Raw genomic sequence first — 12968 nt, forward strand, 5'->3', positions numbered from 1 at the left:
TCTTTTGTGAAAGAAAAGGCAGGGGATGTTTTTGTAATCTGTTTCTTGTTGTTGTTATTGTTGTTTGTATTTTTCTTTTGTTTATTGCCCAACATTCTGACAGAAGTGTATTAGAGGACTTTAGTGGAGTGTGTGGCACTACGGTTATAGTATTTGTACTCCCTAATTGATATTAAGACAGATTCCTGTCTTCCTTTAGAAACTGGTATGCTGTGTATTTTTCTCCTTGCATAGTTCATTTCAAAGGTATAGCTCTCGTGTTCTTGAAAAAGACAATCTTTGCTTATAAGAACTGCAATAGAATGGGATAAGATTTGTATCTCCAAATAATAGGTAGAAAATATAATTGCAAGTTTCCTAAAAAATGAATATTTTTAAACTTAGAAATGTGGAAAAGAAAAAAAGCTGACTAAACTTAGATCAGTCCAGGGCATGTGAGGGTTCTTCTTAGTTACAAGCACAGACACTCAGAAGGTTTCAGGGTAGTTGACACACAAAGTTATATAGAATATGAAAACTACATGATATGAGTCAGTGAAAGTCACAGCAAAGATAATAAATGATATTAAGGAACATCATTAGAAAGAGTAGAAAGAGTTAGAAATCTGGGTCCTTGACCATGGAAGCTGAATTTCATTTTATTTTTGTTTTCTTACAAAGATTTAGAATTTGTGAAAATGAATGTCATTTTTATGTATGTATCCATGATGATATTTGACACTGTAAATTATCTAAGGATTTAGAGCTCTATCTCTAAATGTTTGATACAGTATGATGTGTGTGTGTGGGGGGGGGTGTTGACTGTTTCATGATAAATTTATTTCTTTGTGAAGCTTGTGATCATAAGATAATTACAGGGAAAGGTAACAGATTTCCACCTTAAATCTTTTCATTTTAATATGTTACAGTCCATCTTCCACTTTCTGTTCAAAAGCAGCAAAAATTCTTCTGTACTAATGATCCAAAAACACAGGTAAATACTAAACATAGAAAAGAATAAACATACAAGAATTCTTAATGATCCATTAATAATTGTCACTCAGAGTTCTTCATTGAAGTGTAAATAGAATTAGGTTTGCCCTTTCTCTGATGCCCTCTTAGTCTTTCGCTGACTTGCTGCCTTCTGCTCCTGTTTTGAAATGTTATCCTGCCCCAAATCTTTCCTCTCCATAGGCTGCCCTGTGCATGTATCATTGAGAACATTTATCATTCTCTTTAAAGATTTTTACTCCTTATCTCTTACTGTGATGGTTTTGTCTTGCTTGTTTCTTTTAACTTCGAAGTTTTAAGAGACAAAATCTGCATCTAATTAATTTCTAAATTTCTAAGGCCAACACAGTGACATGTAAGAAGTAAAAATGTGTGTGTATTTAAGTAAAGCCATGGATTTGTAGATATGATTTGAATTTTCCCTTCTCTCAGTTTTAGGACAATATCATATCCCAAGGGCATCCAATCAGTTAATTAGTGTTAAAAGTTAAACTAATATATCCAGAGAGATGGAAAAAAATTACATCTTACAACAAACTTAATTTAATTTAAAAACTGTACTATATTGTAGAGCAAAGTAAATTTATTTCATTCTCATATGCCAAATGACATACAGTTTTTTTTTCTGAAAATGTAATTCTATACAGATGCTAAGCCAAATAACACTTGTCACAAGCATAATTCGCTATTTTTATTTCACTTTTCCATTTCTTATCAAAATGGTCACTCTGTTTCATCTAAACTCTTGGTGGGTCACTGAGCTTTTACCTATGACGCTTTCATTTCCTGCTGTCCAAAATGAAACATCTCTCCTGCCTATAACTGACAAGATGCACGTTCCGAGTGGAATTGATTTCTCTCATTTTGCTCTTTCTTATCCCCTTATCTTTCTTTTCCTTTCTCCCTTCCTCCCAGTGATAAGGTTTCTGTGTTTGCTTCCTGTGCACAGCTTCTCTCTTTTGTCTTTCATTTATCAGTTTCCAGATTCTTAATTGATATATTCCACCTAATTGTCGTTCTATTTGTCTCAGTTTTTACTCTTATTCTTTGTTCCTAACAGGTTTTCTCCACATTTAACAATCTACCCCATTTATTTCTGTGTTGTTATCATTATTGAATATAAGGTTAGTGTTTCTGTTTATTATTGTCCTTTTCAAATATCTTCTTGTCAAAGTTCCTACTTGATTGTCTTCTATCCCCTTGTTCCATTCTAGTCACTTTTATTTTTTTACATTTATATATGTAAGCTTTCTATGGGTTTATATATGTCACTAACACTGCATTCTTTTTGCTTTAATATGGGAACCGCAGAAAATCATCTATTTTCATATGCTTTAGCCATCAAACTTTTTCATTCTTGTGTGAAGATTTTAAGATAACTTGAAAATTTTTCCTAAGAAACATTACTGATGAAATTAAAAGTTTTATATTATTATGATACATTTGCAAATATATGTATGTTGTTATAAATATACATGTAAATTATGTGACAATTAGGTTATACTGGATGTTATGAGTAAAATAAATGCTACCACTTCAGAACCTGATTCTATGTGGTAGCTTTATTCCTAATTAAAAACAACTATCTTTGTTCATATTTGTAATAAATCCAACCTATGCCTTTCTGACTCATTTCCTATTCAGTTGTATACTATGACCTTGAGTTAATTTAGGAAACTTGTGTATTCCTCTGATTATATAAATCAGTGAGGTGTTTCCTGAGAAATATAAGTGTTGACTTGAACTAACTCAGGTAATCTGGCAGGCAAGGATGCAGTGTATACTTCTTACTGGAAACATTCTGTAGAGGCAGGCAGTCTGCTGAACTGCGACTCATATTGATGAAATCAAACCCTGAGTTTTAATAAAAGCTGAAAATTTATAATCTCTCAGTTTTGATCATTGAAACTTACCTCATACTAACTGAAAAGTATTTTGTTCTATATTACTCATATAACTAAAAAGTGTTAAAAACTATTGTCAACTAAAATATAGCTAGTTATTAGGTGTTGAAATAGTTTCCTGCTAGCAATGTTTCAATATAAAAAAAATCATCCAGGTATAACTCTAGAGCTGATGAAATCTAGTGTAAATCAATGAGTTATAATTCAGATAAAAATTATTAATTTTTCGTAAGTTTTAAACAAATATTTAAAAATATTCTATCTTAAATGGAATGGGAAATATTTTTTAATGCTTTTACATTGGTTACCATCAAAAAGCAATGGCTAGCACACATAAAAGCCTAGAACTACCAATTTCAAGACTGTTTCAAATAGAAAGTAATGCATCCAAGAGTTAGTCAGTAAATCTCAACCCATAAAGCCTGATACTTTGCAGTAAATTAATGCAATTGTGATTAAGTAATTACATATTTAATAGAATAATAACATTAATTAATTATTAAAGTTGCTCCAACATTTCTTCCTAGAAATAGATATATTTTTAAAAGGTAAAATGTTTTAATCCTTTAATATTATGATCACATAAATTTTAGGTGTTTAAATTCCCTGGACTCGTTTAATGTCAATGAATTTGTTTTGCTTCTTTAGGGGTGTAAAATGAAACATTTGCTGTGTTGCTAATATGTTTAATGTAGCAGGAATCTTAAAAGATCTTATTAATAAAAACAAACCTGGAGCCAGTTACTGGGGTGAATGCTGGAAGATCAGAGAAGCAGAACAAGCCACAGCCACCTCACCTTGCCAATTCCTCAGCTGATCCTGTTTTCTCAGACTAGGAGCTTCTGAGTGCTCATCTGGAATGAATCTCAGCTGAACTGCTGCTCAAACGCCTAAAAGCTTAACCTGCCTAGTTCCTGGTTTTCACGCCTTATATACCTTTCTGCTTTCTGCCCTCACTTCCTGGGATTAAAGGCTCACTTCTTGGGATTAAAGGCATGACTTACCATGCGTGGCTGTTTCCAGTGTGGCTTTAAACTCACAGAGATCCAGATGGATCTCTGCCTCCCAAGTGATAGGATTAAAGGCATGTGTGCCACTATTTTCTGGCCTCTATATCTAGTAGTGTTCTGTTCTCTGAACCCAGATAAGTTTATTAGGGTCACACAATATTTTAGGGAACACAATACCACCATAGCTTAACTCTGCAAAGTAGACATGCTCACTGAGGTCATCACACGCTCTTCATGCGTTGTCATGTAGTAGCATGTGTGTTTTCACACCGAACCAGAAATATCAAGATTCTTAATCTTGACTTCTATTAATTTAAGTTTTTCTTTCTCCATCCTCCCTGCTGTGATTTGAAAGAAAATGGCCTCCAAAGAAATTTGCACTATTAGGTGATGTGGCCTTGTTGAAATAGGTGTGGCCTTGTGGGAGGAAATTTGTCACTGTAGGGATAGGCTTTGAGGTCTCATGTATGCTCAAGCCATGCCCAGTGTCTCAGACTACTTCTTGCTGACTGTAAGTCAAAATGTATTAACTCTTAGCTACTTCTCCAGTACCATATCTGCCTACATGCTGCCTTGATTTCTGCTATCATGATAATGGAGTAAGCCTATGAACTGTAAGCGAGCCACCACAATTAAATGTTTTCCTTTATAACAGTTGCTGTCTTCATGGTGTCTCTTTGTAGCAACAGAAACCCTAACTAAGACACTCTCCAAATCACCAAGCATGATTCTGCCAGGGTTTTCCGACTGGAATAAAATAGTGAAGATAAAGAGAGTCATATATTTCCTGCAGTTATTTCCTACCACCAATTCAAAGTCTTTCAAGTAAGAATAAAATACTACTTGAAAGAAGAATTGGGATAATACATATTATGGATTATTATAACTATTACTCTTTGAGTTCACCAAAAGCACAGCATGAAACAGGGTTTCAGGGGCATAAATTTGCTTTGGGAGATAAAACAAAATGAAGCCATAAGGAAATGGAACATGCAGAAAGACAGAAAAAAAATGTTATATAATGGGAAATACAGTTCACTTCCACAGGCCCTCTGATAACCTGTAGGAGGCCCTCTTGATCCACTATTTTGAAAGATAAAAGCTACTAGGCTTATGCTATGCTCAACTCATCATTTTTTTTCTATCATCACTACAGATAATTCTCCAATGTATTTCATTGGAATTTATCTGAATGAAGCATAATTAGGCATTCATAGAAGAGTCATGATGTAGCTGCTTGAGATCCATTCTATTAGTGTTTGAAATTTTACTATCAACATTCACTGACTGTCTTTGAGTGATGTGAGTATGAGACCATGAGGAAGAAATGACTGTACCAACATGCATATTGATATTCAAATCGTCTCTCTACAGATGACCTCATGAGTCACAATAAAGCTGCTTTGTCCCCAGTATTTCTAGTATTTGTCTACCTGAAAAATATATCTATTGGGATAAATAAGTCATACAAATTTGTTGTGACTCCTGAAACAGGTATCCATGATCTTCTTCTCCTTCACCTATCAATTTTCCATAATACTAACAACCAAATCTAGAATGAGATCTAGACAATGAAATTATAAGTTATCAATTACTACTTCATGGTCAGCTGTATAATATTACAGCTAATCTTGGTCTCGTCTGCTTGTCTATTTGACTATTATGATGAAATCATAGAAAGGAACCAGAGAAGAAGAGTATACCAAATGCAAACTAGTAGAGATCCAAGCCAGAATGATTGTATAACCTATTGTTTTTTTTTTTTTGTCCTCCCTCTTTGTTTGGCTTTAATCCCAACTGCATCACTTCTATGGTACAGTGGATATGCTTAGTCAAAGCCCTACAATTGTACCTTGGTCATTCTGCACAGTTCATCTAGCTTACTTTGGAATTTCAATTCCCATAGTCACTAGATTTCCTGAGGGTAGCATTCTGTAGCTATTGACGACTCAGCAGAACTTTTGTTAAGAATTGGGGTATTTTTGCTGAACAAGCCAAAGCAACTGTACACGTTTAATGTATGTCTAATTGTGCTCAGTGTGCTATTCTTTAGGAATCTTTCACAATTTCCATTTGTTTTATTTCTGCACATAAAACATAGATACTTACCTACTTGTTCCCTTTGGTCTTTGCTGAAATTTCTTTGCCATCCCAGATTGGCATTAAGTATGCTGAATTACTATGTAGCTTTTTTCCCCTCTCCCCCAGACAGGGGTTCTCTGTGTACTTTTGGTGCCTGTCCTGGATCTCCCTAGGTAACCAAGCTGGCCTCTAACTCACAAAGATCCGATGGCTCTGCCTCCAAAGTGCTAGCATTAAAGGTGGTGAGCCACCACACTCAGATAATAAGTAGCTTTTGAGTATACTTTTAAGAAGTAAAATAGGTTTACTCAGTCATAGAAATGGTAAGCCTATTGAAGCATCTTGAAGAGTTGGTTACCTCTGTGTAGCCAAAATAAAAAGAATGCAAAGGATGAGATATAGCTACAAAGGCTTCAAAATTTACAATAAATCTTGTGTATTTTCTCTTAATTAATGTTACTATTGAAATATGTTTTCAATATTTTAAACATTTTTATTAAATTAATTTGAACTATATTTCACATATTTTCTGCACATTTTTATTTTAAAATTTTGATGAAAGAAATATTTTTGTTCTTGAAATTTTAGCAGTGATGCCAAAGAATTATCTTCTACTGGACAAAAAAATAATGGAAGATTGAGGGACATTGTACTATATAATGCTACACCAGTGCTCTAAAGAAAGTCTCACTAAATTAAACATATATGTGTAGCTCGAGTTTTTCTGTCTGGCCCAAAGTCAGGACAAACCTCTCTCACCGACAGTCCTGCAGCTGCTCAGACCCAACCTAGTAAACCCACAGAGACTTATATTGCTTACAAACTGTATGGCCGTGGCAGGCTTCTTGGTATCTGGTTCTTCTATCTTAAATTAACCCATATCTATTAGTCTATAAGTTGCCACATGGCTCGTGGCTTACTGGTACCTTGTGTCTCGCTTTTCATGGCGGTGGCTGGCAGCGTCTCTCTGACTCAGCCTCCCACTTCCCCAAATTCTCCTCTCTCCTTGTCCTGCCTATACTTCCTGCCTGGCTACTGGCCAATCAGTGTTTTATTTATTAACCAATCAGAGCAACATATTTAACATACAGAACACCCCACAGCATATATGCTGATTCTAGAGAGGATGAAATGTAAGACTGAAAAAAACCTTATCTTCAATAATAAGCCATGGTTATTTAAGTTGAACTTAATTAATATATAACATCCTAACATATGGACAATATATAGCACAAAAAATTTTATTTCTCTGCCAAGTTCACATGATGTAGAATTCTTAACTAAGCAGTTGGGACTTGAGTTTGAAGTAGTTAAAACAAAAGGGAACTTTTAATACATAAAATATATACTTACTGACTTATTTTCAGTTTTTAATACCAAGTTTGATAAAGAATACTCAGGTATTTCTGTTCCTCCAGATACAATCACACTGCCTAGTCCCTACTACTGCAACAGAACACCAGCTGTAGCCTTTCTCTCCCCTGACTACATCTCTTGTGGACCTCACAGACCATCCCTTACTAAATTCCCTCCCCTAACTTGTCGCTGAATGCAACCTCCTAACTTCAGCAGGTGCAACCTGCTATAGCACAGGCAATGACTGCCAGAAAACCAGATTAGACCGACTGCCCTCAGACCTTCTCCTGTCTCCCTGTCCTCCCACACCCAAACCTGCAGTCTTGTCCCTAGCGCTAGACCAAAACACCAGCTGACGCCTTCTCTTACCCCACCTACATCTCCTTTGAATCTAACAAAACTTCCCCTTCTAATCTCCATCTTCCAACTCATCATTGTCTCTCAGACCCCAAATCCAGAAGGTAGCCCCTGCTAACCTAAGGACTACCCATCCCAAACCATCAAGTAGGCTGAGTGCAGACTCAGATCTTCCCTATTACTCCTGATATCCATTTCCTCTAGTCTTGTCCCTGCTCTGTAGCTGAACATCTGTCATGATGTACCTTTCCTCTATAATCCCATGTCCCATGGATCATAAAGACTTCCTCCAGTCTTCCTATATGCAACTCATTCCAATAACCAAGCCACTGACACTAGCAGCTATTCCCTGTGAACACCCCAGCTGAATAAACCAGGAAAAGAGGCAACACACGGGCATCATACTCTCTGAAATTTCAAAAAGGAAACAGAAACCAAGGACAAAACACCAACCCCACAAGGACAAATACAGAAAATGGCACCTAGAATTTTAACATTCCAAACCCAGATGCTGAGTTGTCAACATAAAAAAAAAATCAACAACAGAAGGGACAAAATATCTCCACTAGAGCCCAGCTATCCTACTACAGCAGGCCTGGAATATTCAAACACAGCTGAAACACACACACACCTTAAAATAGCTTTTATGAATATGATAGATGTCTTTAATGAGGAAATTAATAAATACTTTTAAAATGCAGGAAACAAGCCATCTCCTATAACGAGGCAAGGTCTTAAGAAGAGTGATAGGGACACCAACTGTCGTGGTTGAAAGAAAATGACCCCCACAGAGAGTGGCACTAGTAGAAGGTGCAGCTTTGTTGGAGGAAGTGTGTCACTGTGGGGGAGGGCTTTAAGGTCTCCTAAGTTCAAGCTATACTCAGTGTGTGACATACAGATTCCTTCTACTGCCTGAGGATCAAGATGTAGAATTCTCAGCTTCTTCTATAGCACCATGTCTGCCTGCATACTGCCATGTCCTGCCATGATGATAGTGGACTAAACCTCTGAAACTGTAAGCCAGCCCCAGTTAGATGTTTCTTTTATAAGGATTGCTGTGGTCATGGTATCTCTTAATAGCAACAGAGACCCAAACTAAGACACCAACATAGCCAAAAATCCTTCAACCTATAGTTTCTCCTCCCTGTAGAGTGTTCTGGAATCTGAGACAAGTGGAGTTTCATAGTCATCAAAGAGAACAGAAAGAATGTGTCCAGCAGTTGATGGGGCATAAGGATCTAAGGCACCAGAGGGGTCAGGGACACCACAAGAACCCAGCTCACAGAATAAACCTACTCAAATCATGGGGTCTGACAGAAATCAGGGAGCCTGTGGGTGTCTGAAATAGATACCCTGCATATATATTATGGCTTAGTAGCTTGGTGTTCTTGTGGGATTCCTAAGAGTGGGAATTGAGTCTGTCTCTGACTCTTTTGCCTACTTGTGTGACCCTTCTCTTACTGGAGTGCCTTGATGTGATGATATGTGGCTGATCTTACTGTGACTTCTTATGTTGTGTTTGGTGGATGTCCCTTGAGAGAACATTGGTCAAAGAGAGGCTAACTCTATAAAAACTCATAACACCAATCATCCAAGTTATCTGGAAAACTATGAAAAGTTATACCTAGAAGAATACTAGGTATAAAAGAAATAGAAGAAATGGACTCCAAATGACAGGGATATGTTTTCAACAAAACCAAAGAAGAAAATTTTCCTAACCTAAAGAAGGACATTCCTATAAAGGTACAAGATGCATACAGAACACCAAATAATTTGAACTAGAAAAGAAAGTCCCCTTGCCACATAATAGTTAAAACATGAAACATACATAAAAAGGAAAAAAATAATAAACGATGCTAGAGAAACAGACATTTAACATAGTTAGGCTTTTATTTCTGTGAAGAGACACCATGACCATTTCAAGTCTTATAAAAAAAATAATTGTATCTGGCCCAGAGTTCATGGTGGGTGGTATGCAGGCAGACATGGTGCTGGAGGCAGAGTGTTTTATACCTTGATCCTTAGGAAGCAGGAAGAGAACAGATACGCAGTTCCTTCAACAACACCACAATTTCTCCAACAAGACCACACTACCTAACATTGCCACTCCCTATAAACCTATGAAGCAATTTTCTTTCAAACCACCCCTTTCTACTCCCTGGCCCCATAGATTTGTAGCTCTATCATAATGCAGAAATGCATTAAGTCCAACTTTAAAGGTGCCCTTAACCTATAACAGGCTCAACTCTGTAAAAGTCCAGAGTCCTTTCTGAGATTTATTCAATATCTTAATTGTAATCTCCTGTAAAATAAAAATGAAAAAGCAGATCACACATTCCCAATGTATTATGATACAGGATATATATTACCATTCCAAAATGGAGGAAAGAGAGTATAACATGGAAATACTGGACAAAAGCAAGACTGAAAACCAGCTGGACGGACCCCAGACTCTGTGTCCCCATTCTAATGTCAAAATACTCATCAGAGCTCCAATCCCTTTCACTTTTGTTGACTGGAACATATTCTTTTTCTTAGGCTAGTTCCACTCCCAGTTAGCAGCTCCCCATGACAGGTATCCCATGGCTCTGATATCCCTAAGATTCTGGGGGCTTCAAGGCAATCCAAGATTCACCTTTACAGCTTCATGATCTCGCTAGGCTTCAATTCATGGGCACTCCACAAGCTTGGCCTCAATGTCCATGACAGATGGAGATTCCATTATCCCTGTCTTCTATCATTGACTCTAAAGTCAGAAAACATGGCTAAAGCTGCCAACTTCTACAGCTTACTGAAGTTGGAACATGGTCCCCTCATTCAAGTACATCTTCTCCAGCTTTCTAAGATGTGTGTCTTGGGACTCATATGTAAACCAGGCTGGCCTTGAACCCAGAAATCTGCTGGCCAATGCTTCTTGATTGCTGGGATTAAAGGAGTCTACCACTATTCTTGACCCTAAGCTCTTCTTTAATTCCTTCTCACAAGTTGAAGATTTAGCTGGATATGATCTTGCCCAGTGGTAACCACTTCCTTTATTCCATTTAATATCAGGCTATCCTTTGTTATGTTTATCTCCTTGAACACAAGACTTAGCTTCATTACACCAATTGTGGTGCTCCATTTCTCCTCAAACTATACATTTTCTGTTTCCTTGCTCTGCTTGCTCATTTTTATTATACATATGCATAAGAGTGACCAGTAATAACCACACAATAGAGTCAATACTAGGCTCTTTAAAGATTTCCTTTGCCAAGGCAATTAATCCAAAACTCTTCACTTTAGTCCTCAGACTTTTCTTACAAGGGTAAAAAGCAGCAATATTCTTTGCTGAAATATCACAAGAATGATCTATAGATCATGTATTAATATTCTACTACTCCAAAGCATATGGATTCAAGCCTCCACCGTTCAAATCACCCTCAGTACCACTGTCTTCCATGTTCCTACTAGTATGATACATTAAGCCCCAATTTAAGTGTTCAACTTCTTTTCTAACTCAGAGTCCCAAAGTCTACATTCTTCCAAACAAAAGCAAGGTCAGACCTATCACAGAGATACTCCAGTACTGGCACCAACTTCTGTCTTAGTCAGGGTTTTATTGCTGTAAAGAGATACTGTGACCATAGCAACTCTTATGAAGGAGAACATTTAATTAGGAATGGCTTACTGTTCAGAGGTTTAGTGCATTATTGTCATAGCAGAGGGCTCACAAGCAGACATGGTACTGGAGAAGGAGTTGAGTATCATACACTTTGATCCTCAGACAACAGGAAGAGAACTGAGACACACTTCTTTCAACAATGTCATGCCTATCTCCAAAAGAACACACCTCTAAACAGTGCCACTCCCTATGAGCCTATGTGGGGCATTTTCTTCCAAATCACCATAACCAAGTAACATACAAACACAGACCTATTATAATTGAATAGAACTTCTCAGTTGGGACTTTGAAAGCTAAAAGGGCCTGTACAGATATGCTGTGAATTCTAAAAGACCTCATATGCTAGCTCAGACTACTAAACCCAGTGAAACTTTCAATAACCATAAATGGAGAGAATAAGATGTTCCACATTAAAGTCAAATATAAATAATAACATTTATCTATAAATCCAGCCAAACTGAATGTGCTAGAAGGAAAACTCTAACATAATGAGATTAACAACAAACATGAAAACATAGGAAATAATTAATCCCATACTAGCAAACCCAAAAGAAGGAAAGCACAGACTCTCTCTCTCTCTCTCTCTCTCTCTCTCTCTCTCTCTCTCACACACACACACACACACACACATACACACACACACAAACACACCACCACCACCACCACCACCAACACCAACAACAGCAGCAGCAGCAGCAAAATAACAGGAATGAATATAATTGATGTCTTAATTTGGGTTTCTGTTGCTGTGAAGAGACACTATTACCATGGATACTCATAACAGAAACCATTTTATTGAGGTGATGGTTTATAATTTCAGAGATTTAGTCTATTATTATCATGATGGGGAACATAACAGCTGGGAGTATGGTGGTGTGCAGATAGACATGGTGCTGGAGAATTCTGCATTTTGATACAAATGCAGTGAGAAGTGTATATTTAGTATACATGAGACCTCAAATCTCACCCCCACAGTGATACATTTCCTTTAACAAGGTGATACTCCAATAAAGCCACATCTCAAGCTATTGCCACTCTCTTTGGGGACATTTTTTTAAAAAACACCACTATCAGTCATTATTATTTCTTAGTATCAATGGTTTCAATTCACAAAATAATAATAATAATAACAATAATAATAATAACAATAAACAGACTTAACAGAATAGATGTAAAGACAAGATCCATGTTTCTGTTTCATTTAAGGAACTCAACTCAACCTAAAGGCTAGATATTACCTCATTCAGGATGAAAGGGTGGAAAAGGATATTCAAATCAGAGAGACCTAAGAAATAAGCTGTTGCAGTCATTTAGTAGCTAACAAAATAGACTTCAAATCCAAACTAATCAAGAGAGATAGGGAAGGACACTACATACTCAACAAAGGAAAATTTCACCAAGATAACCTTTCAATTCTTAACAGCTATGCGCCGAACACAAGAGCATCGAAGTTTGTAAACGACACAGGAATGAAGCTTAAATCACATATTGACCCCCACACACTGACAGTGGTATACATTAATACCAAACTTTAACCAATGGACAGATCATACAGACAAAACTAAACAGAAATACTGAAGCTAACTGACATTATAAACTCTATGAAGT

Source organism: Peromyscus maniculatus, chromosome 9 (assembly GCF_049852395.1).
Source record: "Peromyscus maniculatus bairdii isolate BWxNUB_F1_BW_parent chromosome 9, HU_Pman_BW_mat_3.1, whole genome shotgun sequence".
In the NCBI taxonomy this organism is placed as follows: Eukaryota; Metazoa; Chordata; class Mammalia; order Rodentia; family Cricetidae; genus Peromyscus; species Peromyscus maniculatus.